At 47.1% G+C, this 20,731-nt stretch overlaps 1 protein-coding gene across 3 annotated transcripts in view; it reads right to left on the bottom strand.

Moving 5' to 3' along the window:
* KIAA0513 (KIAA0513 ortholog) overlaps positions 1 to 17,117 on the bottom strand; it is an 81,319-nt gene extending 64,202 nt beyond the window's left edge. For 2 of the 3 annotated variants that reach the window (XM_039503196.1, XM_039503191.1), the window contains exon 1: positions 17,008 to 17,117. The gene's annotated coding sequence lies outside the window, so the exon portion shown is untranslated. The remainder of the gene's footprint in view (positions 1 to 17,007) is intronic. The other variant, XM_039503192.1, reaches the window with a different exon arrangement.
* Between the last annotated feature and the right edge of the window lie 3,614 nt (positions 17,118 to 20,731).

A 20,731-nucleotide genomic window follows, 5' to 3' on the forward strand; every position in this document is an offset into this window, starting at 1 on the left:
TATATGGAAAAGTGAGAAAGTCAGCCATTTTTCATTACTAATATGCTGTGGCACTTTTATATTTTTATATCTGATTTTGTAAGCAAGTCGTTGTTAAGTGAGGTGAAACTTGGAGGTACGCAAGACAAATCAGACTCCTAAAAGGGGCACAGTCGTCTGGAAAGATTGAGAGCCACTGGTTTAACCCACTATTTCTCAACCAGAGGGACGCAACACCCGGGGGTGAAGGGTCACATAAGAATTGGGGGGGGAGGTTTGCAAGGATTTTATCACATGCTAAAGCAAACAGACTCACTTCCTACACACCCTGACCTTTCAAAGTCAAGTATTCTCAGTCAACCTCTCCAAACACACATGCAAATAAATTATACAGGCATATCACTGTTAGTATTGATAACAGTTTTTACTCTTATAGTAAATGTAAGAAGACGACAAACATTTTACTTACATACAGAGTTGCCACCTGAAAAGGCTGAGAAACAGTCGTCTACCCTATGGCACTGATGCTATTCTTCCAAATACTGTAGTGCTGGGGGCTAAACTCTCTGACAACAGGCACATTCAAATGGAGAGAGACAGGCTAAGCAGTATATACCAGTGGTGTCGAGGACCTGATTTTCAGAAGTGCTGAGCATCTATAGTTTCAGTGAGGGTTGTGAGTGCTATGAAAAATATCAGGCCTTCCATCATTACCTAAATGCTATATGACAGAAGCAGGTGGTAGGAGCAGAATCTATAAGTGTGTTAGTATGCTGGGCTCCTTGGGGTAGAGAACTTCTACATCTGTAAAGCTAAAACACACAAAATTAAGCTCTTCTGCATGAGTTACAGTACGTGGCATATAAATATGTAGACAAGGAAATTTAATTTGCAATTGCCTTAAGCAATCTCTGTGCACAGACTGCAAGGAAAAAACCCTTTTCCTTCCATAGATATGAAGACATTGCTGAAAATTATTAAACAAGTTATTTTTGCTCATTTCATTCTATTTTTATTCAGTAAGGGGTTTGGGATTTTTTTGTTTCGGGCTTTTTTGGCCAAAACACAAAGCAAAACAAGAAAGTCGGACTTAATACCAAAAAGCTACACACTACTTATTAGGCGCAGGTAATGGATCAATAATGTAATGCTGCGCTTGGACATTCTTAAAATGCTTTACAAAAGTGGCTTGGAATTACCTCTATTTTATAAAGGTGGAAAGTGAAGCAGAGAGTTTGAAATGACTTTCCCAAGGTCACATGATGAGTCAGTGGCAGAGCTTGGACTGGGACCCAGGTCTCATCTCTCCGACCACAAGACCATACTGCCTCTGTAGCGTATTACGCCCTGGACTCAACTCCTGCTTAGGTCACAACGACGACACGTACAAAAGCAAAATGAGATAGTTGGCACTAACCTCGGTCTCTGCTCAGCCAAACTACAGAAGCACCATACAATCTGAGGCAAGTAGGGAACATGCTCAGAAGTAGTGCAGGTCACAGAGGGGGATGCAAGTTAAGACTGAAGGTCATGGGAAGCGTTGGCCCAGTACCCAAAGTAGAAGGGGATGCTGAGGGACGGGATTGAAGAGTACCAGTAAGCTAGGACGACTGGAAGGAGCCACACTGGATGAGACCAACAATCCATCTAGGCCAGTGGTTCTCAACCAGGGGTTCAAGGCTCCCTGGAGGGCCGCAAGCTGGTTTGAGGGGGTCCGCCAAGCATGGCTGGCATCAGACTCGCAAGACCCAGGGCGGAAAGCTGAAGCTCCACCATGCAGGCAGCCTGGGACCCTGAGCTCCAACACCTGGTGCTGAAGCCTGAGCAACTTAGCTTCACGGTGCCCTCCGTGGTGTGGGCCCTGGGCAATTGCCCTGCTTCCTACTCCTTAATGCCAACTGTAGAAGTTAATATGGAGAAAAACAATTGTTGTGGCACAGGTGGGCTGTGGAGTTTTTATAGCATGTTGGGGGGGGCCTTGGAAAGGAAAAGGTTGAGAACCCCTGACCTAGGCCATGCACCTCTGCCTTCAGACAGACCCAAATGTATCTCCGTAACGGCCAGCAGCTAAGTATACACAATACCCACCCAACCCAGAATCAGTGCAATTATTCCTTCATTTTTCTGGGCACGATGGTCATTCACGAAGATAAAGGGTTTGAACCTCGGAAGGATTTTACAAAACCTAGCATTATTAAAATGATTTCCTTCAGTTCCTAAAACTGAAGTTTGCGGTTTTAATTTGAACTTCTTCCTGCAGACTCTGAAACCCAGACCCTGTGGCACTGTGCACAGGACAATCAGAAAGTGAAACTGACGGGTAAATAGATGGGGCTGTTTATTTTTGAACCACCCAGCCTGAAGTAAAGGGTTAGGGGTTTGTAAGATTCTTTCCATACTGATAAGCTAAACTCTGACTAGCAAAGGCACGGCAATGCTTTGCCTCTGTGCTTTTAAAATTGCCTCCCTTAACAACTTGAATCACTGGATAGAAAGTCTGATGGTGTTTTCGGAAGATTGCATTGCACATTTTTATAAACTGAAATTTTCAGAGGTGCTAGGCCAAGAGCTCAACCCTTTGAAAATCAGGCCATTTACTTACCGCCCTAAGTATGGGCCTCAGAGCCTAATTTTTAAAGCGTTGACCTAGAAGAAAGGCAGCATCTAATATTTTTCCCACTAAAGTCCAGTTTTGAATGTAAGCAAGCTGGGTAATGGGGCTTCTGTTTCGGGATTCCTCCTAAACATTGTCTGTCTTGTTTTACATGCCAGACAAAGGAAGGCAGGAAAGCTGAAAGCGAGTAGCTTTACTGTCTATCAGCTGCCTAGCCTGAGGGATGGGAATCGTCAAGGAACATTTTATCAGATTAACAATGAAGCAAGGGCAATTTCATGTTTAATAACAATGGGACTGAACAGTCTTTGCTTGCAGGATTCAAGGCAAAAAAAAACCCCATTTAATCTGGGGTAAGTAATTAACCGCTAAGCAATGCCCAGAAGACAGGGTCTGGTGCTACAGCACCGCTCCTCCAGACATCAATGGGAGGGGAGAGTGCTCAGCACTTCACAGGGCTGAGCTTTTCCTGAGGATATGCTTTTAAAAGACCCACCCTGGAGCTACTGGCAATGATACAAACTTTACTATGCTATGCCATGGCTCTTTTATTGCAGTGGAGATGTACCCTAAGAATCTAACTCAGTGGGATCTGAATTCAAATCCCTTATTGCCCTAGGAGCGGCAGGGGGCTGGGAATGCTGTGGAGGTAGCAGCTGGAAAGGGAAAGAGAAAATGGATCATTCCTGCAACCCCCCGCTATTGGGTGAATGGCCGGCTCTAGAAGCAGCTACGCTCACCTCTCCTGAGCCAAGACTGTGCACAGCCAGGGTCTCTGTGAGCACAGGACAGAGGCGAGGTACAAACAGAGGAGGGAGTGGCCACCAGCCCACTGGGAACTAGGTAAACCTTCAAACAGCCATAGGATGGTGTTACTCTCAGGTCAGCACATGGTATAATTGCCCAGCACACAGTATAATACTCTCATCAGCTATGTATCTACTTTCCAATTATACCGGACAGCAAGAGCGACCATTTCCCTGGCTTTATAAAGCTGCATCACGAGGAGGGTTAACAGCCAAAGAAAAGATTTTTAAAATATATTCCTTAAATCAGTATCACTAGAACCATGTGTTAGAATTAAGAGCTAGGCAAACAGCAGCACAACACGTGCATAAACATAGCAGGTGAAGCTTCCTAACAGTGACGTCTACCCGGCTACTGAACAGTCTCCTAAGGGAAATGATGGAAACTTAAAATTGGGCTGGACAAAGGATTAGAAAAAGTCCTATGGGGAACCACCCTGCCTTGGCCAGGGGATGGACTAGATAGGACCTGATAGAGACTGAGAAGATCAATCTTCCATGAAAATCAGGATAAGTTTGCACCATTTATATATACCTTGGGTGGAATCCTGTCCATGTAGGTTAAACCAGGCAATAACTGACAAAGGATCAGTATAAAACGATGCTCATTCCTTGCCCATTACAGGCAGAAGGGCCTTCTAGATTGGAAAGCATTTGCAATTTCTAAGAAGAGCATTCCCCGGTCAAATCTCAGCAGGTTGAGATGCAAAGAAGAGCTGCAGGCCAGGATAGACCATGAGTAAATGCCACACACTGAGCAGCAGCTGCAGAACCCACCTAATCATGGCCGTGGGCAAAGGACAGAAGAGACAGGCTTTATCGGAACAAAGAGAATCCCAGAAGGGCGATTTCTCCTTGGGAGACGTGCCAGGGGTAATTTAACAGCAGCGCAATTCAGATGACAATCAGACTGTGCCCTGTACTGTCAAATTCACACTTGGCCACAGTGATATGAGCATCTGTGATCTTTAGGCTCAATGGCAGCAGCACGCTGTACCTAGGAACAGAAAACTGACCCAGAAATAGTTCGACGCTTGATTCAAAACGGAGCAGCCACCCTGCTATTAACACAGGCTGGCAAATGCACATCCCAGTCCTTTGCTCATTACTTTGGCTCCCTGCTGAACATTGGGTTCAGTCATCTTCAAAGCACACTGGCTTGAGCTGTCTAAACATGACAGCCTCTCAGCACCCCCACAAGCACCATCTCCCTCTACGTGTGTCTTGGAAGCACTCAGAGGCCCACCACAGTGGGTTCTATGCAGTCCCCACCCAAAGCAATCACTCAGTTCCTAAGAAACCGTCAACCTCCAAGGTGAGACTGATGAGAGAGCTAGCCTAACGAGCGCAGAATTCTCTTTCATGGGGGATCGGAACGACCATGAATCTCGCCGCTCTCAAGCAAAAGGCAAAAACTCCCTTTCTAGCTTTCCCACCACAAGACAAACAGTCCCACGATGGAGGGACTGAAGGGAGAGAAGACACAGAGATCATCATTAAAGTAGCTTTTGTAACTGCAAGCCCACAGTGAAGAGCATGGTACAAATGCCCTAGATTTAAAAAAAAGGGGGGTGGAAGGGAAATCAGTTCACAGTGACAAGACAGGAAAAGTTACCTTCTTTTATACAAAAAGAACGAGCAGTACTTGTGGCACCTTAGAGACTAATACATTTATTTACAGTAATTTTGTTGGTCTGAAGTTAATATCCTCTGTATTAATTCTGTTGTGATGAAGCCAAATAGTTCCATCTTTTAACAGCTCTTCACCACAAAAATTCACATACCTTTTGTCGGCCATGCATGCAGGATCACACAGACAAATGCCTCATTTCTAAAGCGTTATGACAGGCTGCAAGGAATGTTTGGCTTTGGTGGAGTTATCACTTGTGCTCCAGGAGGAAATAGGTCACTTCCTGCCATGCAAGTGAAAACAGTTCTCTTTCTCCTTCCTTCAAGTGTTCCCTCCCTAAACATATGTTTTTGACTTGCAAGCCGTCTGGGTCAGAGTCCATATCTACTGGTTCACACAGCACCTAGCCCAGAGTCCTCCATCCCAACCGAGGTCAGTGGATGCTACTGCAACATAAATGTTACAGAATGATTTAATAATACACTGGTCAAACACACTGTCTCTGAAACTAATAACCTCCATACAATGGGAAACATCTAACATTCGCCAGAGTTTATAGGCTGTTACTTTTACGATCAGCTATGAAGAGGCAACTCACTCAACAAAGAGAAAAGAGCAAATGCCACAGGAGAGGGATGCCTATTAACAGATACTGCTCAGCTCATTAACAGGAGAGAACAGCTGACAACTCCACAGAATTTAGCATCTGCCTGAGCTGCTGCAAGAACGCAGCAAGATTCCAGTGGTGCATTACGGGTAGAAGGGCTGCTCTCTCTACATGCACAGGGTTACATCTTTGCTAATTCTGTTCACTTTTTCTCACCACTCTGACACCTTCTGTAAGTGTAAAGTTCACATGAATCCCGATCAGCCGGCTTTGCTCCTGCCTTTGCTGCCTGGAGTCTATGTTAGAAAGAAGGGGAACTTGCCAGGGCTTTAACTATACTGACGGCAGGCACTGGATCAATGACTGTCGAGGTCACGATGAACTCCTCCCTACACGTGTACATGCAAACTGTTGCAGGCTTTCCTGCATCTCCAACTGGCGGGAGACGGTCTCTGACGAGGGGACCGAGGCACCATGATCCACAGTCTCATGACCTCCAGGTAAGAATACTGCAAACCTCTTTCAATGTGCAGCCATCACACAGCAACTTGTTCTGCCCTTCTCCACTAGATTAAACATCCCTTTAGTACCTGGTATCTTCTTTCAGTGAAGGTACTTCTATACTGTAATCAACTCTTCACTGGAACCTCTATAGTCCCTCTTCCCCCATACGCATTGTTCCATGCTAAGGTCTGATCCTGGCAAGCTGCTTTGTACGTGGGCAGAAACCTGTGGAGTGGCCTGCAGGATTGGAACCTACTGAAATATCCTCAGCAAGAGATTTCCACTGGAGTTTTCATTGCAGGTAACCCAACTCCCTTAAGCATGAAACACCGCTTTGCACAGCGTTCTCTGAACCTTTAGCCTCTTTCGGCAGTTCACAAGGGTTACTTGTCCCATCTACTGAACTGCCCATCTCAGAGGACAGCCAGCAGATTATGTCCAGCGCATTGTGTCATCTGCCATTCATCTGCGTGCTTTTAAAAATCTACACACCAATGTCCCCATCACACAAACAGTTTACAAGGATCACTCTTGCTTCCCAGCTAACCTTGAATAACAGAGCACCATTAATAATTCAAAATACAACTGTCAACATAACCGATGAACAAAGTGAATGTATGAGGCGTTGTCTGCTTTTTTTACTGCTTGTTCAGTGACACATTGCAAATTGCAGTTAACTTGCAATGAAAGTCCCAGCTATTACAGACAAGTCACTCTTGTTGTACGAGTAGCCCCCCTGCAGAACTGCAGCCAGAGCCAACCCCATTATGGACCAGTGGCTAGGCTACCAGCTTAGGACTCAGAAGACCTGGGTTCGAGTCCCTGCTCTGCCCATGACCCCCGTGTGATGGCAGAATGGGTCCAGGTTTTATAAGCTCTTTGGGGACAGGGACTAACAATATTTGTGAGTGGCCCATCCAGCACATTGCTAGCACTAAACAAACACTAACAGAATCAGCCAATTTGCGATGCTCCAGGATAGCTCAGAATTCAACTAGCTTGACTATGTTGTGGTAAACCTGCATCTTTAGGCAGAGCATTAAGGAACAATACAGCAGACACAAGGTCTATCGGCTTTCAAAATAAATTATCCAGTGAAACAATGGGAACTTTATTTCTCTGACAGTTACTGATCTTTAATGCTGTCAACACAAGACAAGCTGCGGATTCACGACCAGGAGCCAGGGACTCACGTGGTCTTGGTCTGGAAAGGTTTCGTTTTAACAAATGGAGGGTTTTTTCCCCCTGCAGCGCAAACAGCAAGAAACGTCCGAAGGTTCAAAGGCACAGAACAGAAGGAAACACTATAACCACCATTAGCTGGTGAAGAGTTGGATGAGGGTCGCTTGGCAGAGCTTGCTACTGCATCTTACTTACATACCCGCCTCCTCTGTTCTTAAATTTGCCCTGCAGCACTAGATGGATTTGCCCCAGTTATTTTTCAGTCCTGCTATGAGCGCTGATCTCAAAGGGTGACAGGCTGCAGCAATGCATTCCAACCATTGGATAGTCTAGTTACTAGGCTAGGATCTGATCCAGTGACAACTCATACTAGCGGGAAAAAATTAATGGAGCTGCTACTCCAAACGCCTACACTTTTTTTTTTTTAAATTCAACCATCACAGCTTTCATGTATAATGTATTTTAAAATATATTTTATAACAGTTTGATATAAATCTGTTTCCCGACAATAAGGGGGTGGGAATTAACCTGATGAAAACCTCTCTCTTTGTCAGCACTGCCTCAGGGCACACAAAACTAATCCAAAGAATACAATTTGTTGCTGTTTCTATACTGAACAAAAAACTCCAGGATCGGGGGGAGGGATAGCTCAGTGGTTTGAGCGTTGGCCTGCTAAACCCAGGGGTGTGAGTTCAAACCTTGAGGTTACCACCTTGAGGTTGCCACTTGGGGATCTGGGGCAAAAACTGGTCCTGCTAGTGAAGGCAGGGGGCTGGACTCAATGACCTTTCAAGGTCCCTTCTAGTTCTAGGAGATAGGTATATCTCCAATTATTACCTTCACAGTAATAGCAACCCTGCAAATTACAGGCCAAGGTAACAGACAGTTAAACTGCGTTACATGCTTACAGTCATAGACTATATGTATTTGAACAGCAAAACATCTTAACACGCACATCCTTCAACATCCGAGGCTTTTATTTGTCTTATATTGAGGGGTCTGGTAATCTTTCAACTATACATCACAAGTTCAAATACAAGCTAGATTAGTATCAGTTAAAAAGTCCTTACCATCTGATGGCTATTTGCTGGCCTGGAAGATATAAATTGGTGGGATTCCAGGCAGACGCCAATATTGCAATCAACACCATTCATGGCATGGAAAGTGAATTATTCAAGGTCAGGTTGATGGGGCAGCATAAGGGAGGTTTGCACTGTTCATGCTGCACCTGTTCTGTGCAGGAGGAAAGGAATTCAGATTCCAGAGCTGCCAAACAGGCTAGCAATAATGTCACTTGGTTTTACAGTATTTGCTTTGGGGGAAAGAAAACAAATCTTGGTAAACAATTTAATCTGCCTGTCCCTTGGCATCTGTAGAGATGTCAGCCCAGCAGAATTACTCTGACAGTTCTCTCTGTTGATTTCAGACAAGAAAAAAGAAACCATGTCATGCCAGATTTTGCACAGCGTGAAACTTGAGTGGCCAAACCACTATACCGCCACAAGAACAAACCAGTTTTTCCTTCAGCGAATATCTCACTTCTCTTCAACAAGATCTGGTGCTGGCATTCCTGTCACTTCCTTCTTTTGGGAGAGATACGCAATAGGCATTGTTCGCCTCTTGCTGATACACTGCACCCTGCATGATTTAAAGCTTCCCTTTCCCTGCACGACAATTGGCTTTCAAAAACAAGACTCGGGATCTTGCTTTAAAGCTTCATATGCCCAATTAAATAACATTTCCAAATTAACAAGGCCAGATTCATTCCTAGGGTAAGCTCCATTGGCTGCAAGGGAGTTTAAACCAGACAGTGGACCAAATGCATCTCTACCAGCATGCCAAGCGCACCATCAAATAGGTTTGTTACAAATTAAAAAGATGAGGAGCATATTGCCCAGTGGCTAGGGCACAAGGCTGGAATTCTAGAGACCTGTGTTATATTCCCAGCTGCCAGCCACCTACCGCAAGGCAATGGACAAGACACTTCACCACTGTCTGCCGCCCCTATGCCCGGCTTTGCCTGTCCCACCTATTTAGAGGGTGGGCTCTTCGGGACAGCAACCCTCTATTACAGGGGTGGCCAAACTGCTGCTCGGGAGCTGCCTGCGACTCTTTTGCAGTTGAAGTGCAGCTCGTGGAGACTCCTCCCTCCATTCTCCACCTACCAGACTGCTTCTATCCTGCAGCGGGGTGGTGAGGCTAGGAGCTTCTGCCAGAGATGACTGGGGCCTGCTGAGAGCGTGGGAGGGGGGGGCAACAGTTTGAGTCGTGTCCCCTCTTCTCCTCAGTGGCCCCTCCCTGCAACTCCCAGATGTTAGCTCCAGAGGCAAACAGCTGGGAGCAGAAGGAAGGGGTAGTGGCTCTCCCTGCAGCTCCCAGCTGTTTGCGTGGGAAGAACAGGCCCGCAGCCCCCAGCTTGCCAGCTCCAGCAGCTGCCATGGAGGGAAGCGGCCCTGCGGCACCACGTGACTGAGCAGGGCCAGCAAATCCTGGAAAAGCTGGGGGAGGGGTACCTGACCCCACACACACGTCGCCCCTGGCTTCTGCCCAGCAGGGAGGGCGGTCTCGGGGCTTCAGCCCGGCAAGCGCACCCTACACGGCTGAAGCCCCGAGTCCCGGCAGGCTCTACAACTTCTGAAGATCGTCATATGCGGCTCAGAGGGTCTATAAGTTTGGCCACCTTGCTCTATTGTGTCATTTCACCTCAGCTGGCACTAGGGTGCCCCAATCACTGTTGGGGCCAACCAGTGGGCTAGCAGGAGAGAACTGCAAAGCTACTGGGTTCAGCATGAAGCAAAGGACCTTTCAGTAGAGGGAAATAAGAGAAAGGACGCAGCAATGTGTATAAACAACTACAACAGAAGCCAAAAGGAATTGCTCTTCTTCATATTAGTAGCTCCAAAGCTATTACACTTCTCTTTAAAAAACAAACAAACCTTATCTGTGCTCCTGCTTTACTCGGCTTAGCAATCTATTATTAATGCACTTGTCTATAATGAACCATGCTGCGGCACTCAGATTTAATATTTGAAAACCACTTGGCCCAGCAGCAAGGGGAGCAATCTCTCCAAAGAGCATTTCCTTCCAGATTTGTCAAACTCTCATAAACAAACTCGGCAGGAAGAACTGTTTTATCATCACAATTTCACACGGGCAACAGTTTTCTAAATGATTTGGGAAAGTGACTTTGGTGTTGAGAACACTTCAGAACAAGGTGTTTCTATGTTCCCATCACTTAGAAAAAGGTGAAATTCACCCACACAACTAAGTGTTCAAAAGAGACTGCCCGTGACTAGAATGACAAGAGAGCTGCAGGGCAGGACTGAGGTGCATTAGCAGAGCTGTGGGGTCCCATACTGCAAGGTGCTAAGCACCCTTTGCTCTCATATAGATTCAGTAGGAGTTGAGAGTGACGATCATCTGAGAGGAGGCACCCAGCTTCCATAAGGATTAGCCACTGTGGGAATCAAAGACCAGAAGTGCAGAGATACTGCAAGTGGGAACTGAGGTGCATCCGCAGAGAGAGATGAAGACTTGCATAGCTCCTGCCCATCTTATACTTGAAGCACTAGAAAAGGTTCAGAAAAGAGCAACTAAAATGATTAGGGGGTTAGAGAGGGTCCCATATGAGGAAAGATTAAAGAGGCTAGGACTCTTCAGTTTGGAAAAGAGAAGACTAAGGGGGGACATGATAGAGGTATATAAAATCATGAGTGATGTTGAGAAAGTGGATAAGGAAAAGTTATTTACTTATTCCCATAATACAAGAACTAGGGGTCACCAAATGAAATTAATAGGCAGCAGGTTTAAAACAAATAAAAGGAAGTTCTTCTTCACGCAGCGCACAGTCAACTTGTGGAACTCCTTACCTGAGGAGGTTGTGAAGGCTAGGACTATAACAATGTTTAAAAGGGGACTGGATAAATTCATGGTGGCTAAGTCCATAAATGGCTATTAGCCAGGATGGGTAAGAATGGTGTCCCTAGCCTCTGTTTGTCAGAGGATGGAGATGGATGGCAGGAGAGAGATCACTTGATCATTGCCTGTTAGGTTCACTCCCTCAGGGGCACCTGGCATTGGCCACTGTCGGTAGACAGATACTGGGCTAGATGGACCTTTGGTCTGACCCGGTACGGCCTTTCTTATGCTGTCCGAAGCCAACATAACAGGGACCTCGTTTCCATAAGCACTCGTCATGAGAGATGTTTTATAAAATAACTTCAATACACTTCTAACAGTATCAGTCTGTCTAAATTATTCTGACCATAAACAGTGAAATGAAGTCATGGGACGTTAAAATAAACAGCAATATTCTGACATCAGAAACATTAATGAAGCATTTCATTTTTTCAGATAACTACTGTTACTCTAATTATACAGCACAGTGTGTGCAAACAGCATGTCTGCACAGCTGTAACCCATATGTATATGTATCTAAAATCCATATGACAGGTCTATTTCAGAGACATTCCCCCTGGCCAAGTCACAATGGAACTGTCTTGTGACACCACTGCAGGGCAAGGCACTTTCATGTCAGCATTCCAGAGCTTAGGAACATTCAACTAATCAAGCAATTTACCCATCTGAGCCTCCCTTAGCCACTTCCAAGTAAAGGCTTAACCAAGCTGAGAGAGAAGTATTTGTTATTGTCTCTGTACATCACGCCTCCTAGGGCTTGATCCTGCAAGCTGATCTCTGGGGGAAACCCTTACACCTGCACTGAGTCCCAGTGGAGTCAACAGAACTCAGTACAGGCATTCAGGGATATCTGAGATTGCAGCATCAAGGCATAAGATATTACGGTATATTCTCTAGAGCAGGAGCCCGGCTTCTCTCTGCAGACAACACCTAGCAGAATGGGTCCCCAATTCTAATCTGAGCTCCTGGGGGAACCGTAAAATAAAAGAACCATCATGCATCAGTCCCTAACAGCTGTAGAGCCCAAATCCACCCCTTTTCTCTATCCCACCCAGCACAAACTTCCAGCCCCTCCAGAACACTTCCACAAAACTCAACGCTCAACAGCAGGCAAACACTCCCTCCCCGTTTCCAGTCCACACTCACAGCAGCTGCAGGACCACCCATCAGCTCAACAGCAGCATTGTTGGCAAGTATCACACTATTTTAAACAAATACAAGTTACAAGACTTTAATATGACTGCTTCTCCTGAAGTCATTTCTCCAAAATTCAGGCCTAGTCTACACTTCAGTTTTGCCACTTTAGCCAACCAGAAAGCCCCTCTTAGTGTAGATGTAGCCTATACCTGGAAAACACCACCACAAATAGTGCGCTTCCTGGTATAGCTTATACCAATTCCCCAAGAAAACTGGAACTATGTCTACACTAGGAGTGCTTTGCCAGCACAGCAATCTGGCATATTGTATCAGCAAAGCATACTTAGTGTGGATTTTTTTGCATTTTTGCTGGTATCACTTATTCCAGATTACACACACACACCCCTCTCCAAGTGAAAAACACCATACCAGCAAAAGTGCAGTTTTGCCAATATATTTGCATCTACACTAGGAAGTGTGCCAATATAAAAGTGTCACACACAAAAAAGCACTCAGCCCCAGATTACTGCTAAATATTAAGGCTGCAGATTAAATCACCGTTAACTCACACAATTAATCATGATTAATCGCACTGTTAAACAACAGAATACCAACTGAAATTAAATATTTTTGGATTTTTTTGGCATCTTCAAATATATTGCATTCTGTGTTGTAATAGAAATCAAAGTGTACAGCGCTCACTTTGTATTTTTATTACAAATATTTGCACTGTAAAAATAAAGAAATAGTATTTTTCAATTCACCTCATACAAGTATTGTAGTGCAATCTCTTTATCATGAAAGTGTAACTTACAAATGAAGATTTATTTTGTTACATAACTGCACTCAAAAACAAAACAACGTAAAACTTTAGAGCCTACAAGTCCACTCAGTCCTACTTGTTGTCCAGCCAATTGCTAAGGCAAACAAGTTTGTTTACATTTACAGGAGATACTGCTGACTGCTTCTTATTTACGTCACCTGAAAGTGAGAACAACCGTTCACATGGCACTTTTGTAGCCAGCATTGCAAGGTATTGACATGCCAGATATGCTAAACATTCATACGTCCCTTCATGCTTCGGCCACCATTCCAGAGGACATGCTTCCATGCTGATGATACTTGTTAAAAAAAAATGTGTTAATTAAATTTGTGACTGAACTCTTTGGGGGAGAATTGTATGTCTCCTGTTCTGTTTTATCCACATTCTGCTATATATTTCATGTTATAGCAGTCTCGGATGATGACTCAGCATGTTTGTTTTAAGAACACTTTCACAGCAGATTTGACAAAACACAAAGAAGGTACCAATGTGAGATTTCTAAGGACAGATACAGCATTCGACCCAAGGTTTAAGAATCTGAAATGCCTTCCAAAATCTGAGAGGGACAAGGTGTGGAACATGCTTTCAAAAGTCTTAAAAGAGCAACACTCTGATGCAGAAACTACAGAACCTGAACCACCAAAAAAGAAAATCAACCTTCTCTTGGTGGCATCTGACTCAGATGATGAACATGAACCGGTCGACTCTGCTTTGGATCATTATCGAGCAGAACCTGTCATCAGCATGTATTCTGGAATGGTGGTTGAAGCATAAAGGGACATATGAATCTTTAGCACATCTGGCACATAAATATCTTGCAACACCAGCTACAACAATGCCATGAGAACATCTGTTCTCACTTTCAGGTGACACTGTAAACATGAAGCGGGCAGCATTATCTTCTGCAAATTGTAACTAAGTTTGTTTGTCTGAGTGATTGGCTGAAGTAGGACTGAGTGGACTTTTAGGTTCTAAAGTTTTACATTGTTTTAGTTTTGAATGCAGTTATTTTTTGTACATAATTCTGCATTTGTAAGTTCAACTTTTATTATAAAGAGATTGCACTACAGTACTTGTATTAGGTGAACTGAAATATACTTTTGTTTTTTTACAGTGCAAATATTTGTAATAAAAAGCAAAGATAAAGTGAGCACTGTACACTTTGTATTCTGTGTTGTAATTGAAATAAATATATTTGAAAATGTAGAAAACATCCAAAAATATTTAAATGGTATTCTATTATTATTTAATCATGCAATTATTTTTTTTAATTGCTTGACAGCCCTACTAAATACCTAAAAACTACAAGCGGTAGTGTCTGGAATCCTCCCTTTACCGCCTCCTATAGAAAACAGCCAGAGCATGGAACTAACAGAAAGACGATCCGATCATCTGGACAGTCAGAGGCACTTTGTAAGAATTAAGAGTAATTAGGAACGAAAGGTCTTTGTGAAAACAAAGCCACAGTTGTGTGGTGCCAAAAGGCTTGTTACAGCCAATTTTTTTTTTTAGAAAGCTTCTTAGCTAAAAATAAATTGAATGTCACTGTGCTAAACCTGGAAACTCTTAAATATGAATCTGCCTCCAGTCTGGGTCTATTACATGAGGATCCAGTGGCACAGTGGACTTTACTGTATCAAATCAAGCACTGATTCATATGAGGAAACCACATGCAAGTCCCCTGTAGAAGAGGGCACACAGGTAAAAGTGTGTCTACATTGCAACTGGGATTGAGCCTCTCAGGATGGGGAGACAGAACCCAACTGAGGCTCAAGCGAACATGCTAAAAATAGCAACGTGGATGTGGCAGCATGGGTTCTCAAGCCCACCCGACCGCCGGGATCTGAGCTCAGGTGAGCTAGCCAGGGGCACCACCAGATGCACACTATTTTTAGCACACTGGCTCAAGCCCCACTAGTGCAAATCTGTTCACACCCAGCTGCCATGCAAACATCCCCTAAGGGTACATCCAGTTTGCATTCAAACCCTTTTTAGATTCAGCACTTGTACCCACCATTAAATTGCTGTAGCGCTGGTAGTCACTGGGGAAACCCACTTCCTGTGGCTTGCTACCCAGGAAGAAACCTCTCTCTGTAATTGAAGTGTCTAGCTATGACCAGCACCAGTTCCCACTGGGATCTGTAGTATTCTATGCCATGTTAGACCCCCCCACACCTCTGTTCCAGGGGAAAATCATCTCCATCGCAGCTAAGAGGGTGGAGAAGTGTAAAGAAACACACAGATCCGCGAGGTTCAGTTTGCCTAGACAACTACTGGGCTTGTCACCTGCACCCACAGTGCCCCCCCCCCGCTCCGGCCCAGCTGCAAGGGCCTGGAGACTACAAGCTGAATATGAGTCAACAGTGTGCCCCTGTTGCCAAGAAGGCTAATGGCATTTTGGGTTGTATAAGTAGGGGCATTTCCAGCAGATCAAGGGATGTGATCATTCCCCTCTATTCAGCACTGGTGAGGCCTCATTTGGAGTACTGTGTCCAGTTTGGGGCCCCACACTACAAGAAGAATGTGGATAAATTGGAGAGAGTCCAGCGGAGGGCAACAAAAATGATTAGGGGGCTGGAGCACATGACTTATGAGGAGAGGCTGAGGGAACTGAGATTGTTTAGCCTGCAGAAGAGAAGAATGAGGGGGGATTTGATAGCTGCTTTCAACTACCTGAAAGGGGGTTCCAAAGAGGATGGATCTAGACAGTTCTCAGTGGTAGAAGATGACAGAACAAGGAGTAATGGTCTCAAGTTGCAGAGGGGGAGGTTTAGGTTGGACATTAGGAAAAACTTTTTCACTAGGAGGGTGGTGAAGCACTGGAATGGGTTACCTAGGGAGGTGGTGGAATCTCTCCTTCCTTAGAAGTTTTTAAGGTCAGGCTTGACAAAGCCCTGGCTGGGATGATTTAGTTGGGATTGGTCCTGCTTTGAGCAGGGGGTTGGACTAGATGACCTCCTGAGGTCCCTTCCAACCCTGAGATTCTCTGATTCTACACAGGCTGCTGGTTCCAACTGCAAGCTGGCCCTGCCCTAACCCGTCCTTCCTCCCTGCAAGCCGCTCCAGAGCAGGGACCAGGGGGCCACACGCCCACCTCCCCCGGAACATGCCTCCCTACAGCTCCTGTCTGCACAAGCGCTCCACCACCCCGCACTCACTCTGCTCAGACCCACGGGGTCCGCTGCCCATCACCGCCTTCACGCAGGACGCAGTCACCGGAGAGCCCACCGCAGAGCCACCGGCACCGTGCAAAGAGCTCCCCCCCCCCAGGGGCCCGGCACACGCACCCACACCTACGTCCAAGGCACCTGCCCGGGGCGCCCCTGAAAATCCTCCCGCCCGCGGGCTCCCCACACGCACACAGCGCCCCCCCCCGTCCGTGCACAGCATCCCCCGCCCCCTCGGTGCACAGCACCCCCAGGCTCTCACACACACACACACCCCCGTACCTCCCCCGTGCACAGCACCCAGGCTCCCCCCCCGCCGTGCACAGCACCCCCAGGCTCTCACACACACACACAGCGCCCCCGTCCGTGCACAGCATCCCCGCCCCTCGGTGCACAGCACCCCAGGCTCTCTCACACACACAGCGCCCCCAGTGCACAGCACACCCCTGCCTCCCCGTGCACAGCACCCAGGCTCCCCACACTCAGAGCACCACCCCCGCCAACAGCGCCTCCGGACTGCCCCCACCGTGCACAGCGCCCCCGCACCTCCCTCCGCCCCGCACTGCACCCCGGGCTCCCCGCCCACAGCGCCCCCCCGCCGCGCACCGCACCCCCGAGGTCCCTGCCGCCCCCCGCTCACCCGTGCAGCTGCCTGGGCCCGGCCTCCGCGCCCGGCTCGCAGCGCCAGCACCGCGCAGACTCCGAGCCTAGGGCCGCAGGCAGCGAACCTGCCGCCACGTGAGAGGGGCGGGGCGGGGGGCAGGGAGCTGCGCTTGGCTTGGGGGCGGGGCTTCGGCTTCGCTCGCCTGCCCCCTGCCGAGCTCGGCCGGCGCCCGGCAGCAGCCGCTCGCTCAGGGCCCCCCCCCCCAACTCAGCTCTGCCCCAGGGGTGCCCCCATCTCAGCCCTATCCTGCCCCACCCCAGGAGCTCCCCCCGCCCTCATCTCAGCCCCACAGCGCCCCTCGGGCTCCCCCCTCCACCCCATCTCAGCCCCACAGCGCCCCACGGGCTCCCCCCGCCCTCATCTCAGCCCCACAGCGCCCCACGGGCTCCCCACCCTCATCTCAGCCCCATAGCGCCCCACGGGCTCCCCTCCACCCCATCTCATCCCCACCGCGCCCCTCGGGCTCCCCCCTCCACCCCATCTCAGCCCCACAGCGCCCCACGGGCTCCCCCCTCCACCCCATCTCATCCCCACAGCGCCCCACGGGCTCCCCCCTCCACCCCATCTCAGCCCCACTGCGCCCCCCGGGCGCCCCCCTCCACCCCATCTCAGCCCTGCCAGGCCCCAGAGCTCCCCGCCTTCATCTCAGCCCCACAGCACCCCACGGGCTCCCTCCACCCCATCTCAGCCCTGCCAGGCCCCAGAGCTCCCCCCGCCTTCATCTCAGCCCCACAGTGCCCCACGGGCTCCCCCCTCCACCCCATCTCAGCCCTGCCAGGCCCCAGAGCTCCCCCCGCCCTCATCTCAGCCCCAGAGCACCCCACGGGCTCCCCCCATCGCAGTGCCACAGGGGCTCCCCCTACCCTGCCCCACCCCAGGAGCTCCCCCCCATCCTCATCAGTGCCCCTCGGGTTCCCCCCCACCCCTATCTCAGCCCTACCCTGCCCCACTGCAGGATCTCCTCCCCTGCTTATCTCAGCCCATAGCGCCCCACAGGCTGTCCCTGTCCCCATCTCAGCTAAGGTGACCAGACAGCAAGTGTGAAAAATTGGGACGGGGTGGTGGGTAATAGGAGCCTATATATTAAAAAGCCCCGAATATCAGGACTGTCCCTATAAAATTGGGACATCTGGTCATCCTAATCTCAGCCCTGCTACATCCCAAGTCTCCCCATATACCCCTATGTCAGCCCTGCAGTACCCCAGGGACTCCCCCCATCCCCATCTCAGGCCTGTAGGGCCCCAGGGGCTCCCCTACTGCCCTGCTCTGTGGCACTACAGGAGTTCCCTGCTTCCTCCCTCTCTCCCTGGCTGCCCCCACATCAGACCCACACTGATTACAAATGCTGCACCCCACCCTGCGCTCTGCTGCAGCTTTATCCACACCCCCTTGCCGTGTCACTGGTTTGGGCCTGTGCTGCAATGTTACAGGCCTTACCCTGCTCAGTTATGGAGTTTAGCTTCACTGGTTTGTTGAAAATCTAGATTCAGCATGCCAGCAATACCTCTTTTCTGTAATTCAGTACACCTCAATGTAGCTTTTAAAGCGAAATAAGCAAAGACTATTAGCACTGGAGAACTAGGAACAGGTTGTTCTGAGCTTTATTTAATTTATTAAGGATTCCATTAGCTGATTCTGTTCAGAAAAGTGCTTCTTGCTTTTCCAAACACAACCAGGCTTTTCTAGTTGGTCCCTGTACTTAGAGAGAGCATTCTGAGAGTTCAGCGTGACAACTTGTTCATTAGTGGATCTCAGATGCAGTCCCTAGAATTTCTTTTTCCCACTGTACTAAACTTTTTTCTGAATGTGCACTCTTATAATTAAGGGATCGTTGGCTGATTAAAGAGCATAGAACTAGTTTCTTACCCATCAATAATACCTAAAATGATTAGATTTTTATTGAAACAATTTTTTGTGTAGATTGCAAACTTGGTGCTTTGTTTGTTTTGTAAAGCAGGATGCATGCCTATGGGGCACTATATAAATAAATATCTAATTTACCATTGATACTGGGGGTGGGGCAGTACTCTTTGTACTGCATTCATCTTGGACGCTAAAAATAGATGTCAGTTTCAGCCCTTCTTTTTAGTTCAGTTTCACCTTCTGTGTTTCATGCACTAATAGCTCAGTGTAATGCTTGGGTTGCAGGCACACCTGAGGAATGTTTAAATTCAAACCACCAAAAAATATTTAATGGAAACATTTTTGGTAATTAGATTTTGCAAGCTTATATCAGCTATATTTTAGAGCTAAATTATCTTCCAATGTCCATTTAAGTATTGAAAATAGCATGATATGTTAGTTCAATTTTACTCCTGTGAAAGCGATTCTGGTTTAGTCAGCTTGCTCTCTCTATGCAGCTGGATACATTTGATTATATCATTTCTCCTTGGAATTGGTAAACATTCAGGCCAAGTCTGCAGAAGATATGTACAGCGGTGCTCAACCTGCCCCATTTTTTTAATCCTCTACATTGGCAGTTTGTAGAGAGAGCTAAAGGCAGATTTCTCACACCTCCTGTTTTGATTTACGAATGTGGGTTTTGACACTTATAAGCCAACAGAAATGGCGATGAAGCAATTCAGCGTACAGCCCTAGGCATATTCATCACACATTGTTCTCTGTATCGTAGGAGTGCAATAATAAATATATTGCGTATGCAGGAAGGATTAGATTAAGTCTGTGTCTATAATACTGTAATTCCATCCTGCTGCTCAGAGTCTGACACTCATTTTCTGGCCGTGAAATGGAAAGCTGTAAAATGGAATTGCCCAAGAGTTGGTGACTACTACTCCACCCATGGCATTAAAAAAAAAACATCCACCCCGGTAACTGGCCTGTGTACCAACCCAAAGGCTAACCCAGGTGTGACACTTCTTGGAATACCCAGAAGTGTGAGTCACCTTATTACCACCTGCCTATGCCAGCTGAGTGTTAGTTCCCTAATTCAACCAGCCCATCCACCTCTCCAGACACTGGCCTCTGGGCTATGCCATCCCTGCCTTGCAGGTTTACAACAGATGTGCCCCAGCTCCCAAGTCCCTTCAAAAAGAATCCCCCTGTGGTGTCCAACTCCTGATCACTGGATACCACTGAAATCCCACATCCTCTTGTTCCCAAAGGAGCAGTGTCCCGCAGTTTGCCAGTTTTACCTTAGCCCTGTATCACACACAGCGCCCGAGTTCAATGATAGTAAAACAAAACGAAATTTATTTAAGAAAGAGCAGAGATTCAAATCAAAACAAGTGTGAATGATGAAAACAAATGGTTACATTCCAAACAAAGTAATTACATGAAAATTAGGGCCTATACTTAATAATAGTTACCTTTCTGAGCTAATAAAGTAGATTATCACCCCCAAAATTCAGTCTTTTGCCGCACTTGGTAACCCCAAGGAGCCAGGACACCAGTCTTCCATGAAGCAACCACCTCATCAAGGTACCTCCTCAGTGAATGGATGCAGAGTGTCTTTTTCCATGCTGTGATAGACTGAATCAGTCTTGTGTCTTTATTCACGATGTCCTGTCTCTCCATTTCACTTCCAAATGGTTTCAACATTTATAGTTTGTCTTTGCTGGTTTTCCATTGACTGTTCTGGATGGGTGCAAAGGTGGACAACTGAGCAAGACATTACATCATTGGCTAGCCAGGGTGGGGCTGGTACAGAGACATACAATGGGTCACCATCAAGACATACAAT

The sequence above is a fragment of the Mauremys reevesii genome, linkage group 16, assembly GCF_016161935.1.
Source record: "Mauremys reevesii isolate NIE-2019 linkage group 16, ASM1616193v1, whole genome shotgun sequence".
NCBI classification, from domain to species: Eukaryota; Metazoa; Chordata; order Testudines; family Geoemydidae; genus Mauremys; species Mauremys reevesii.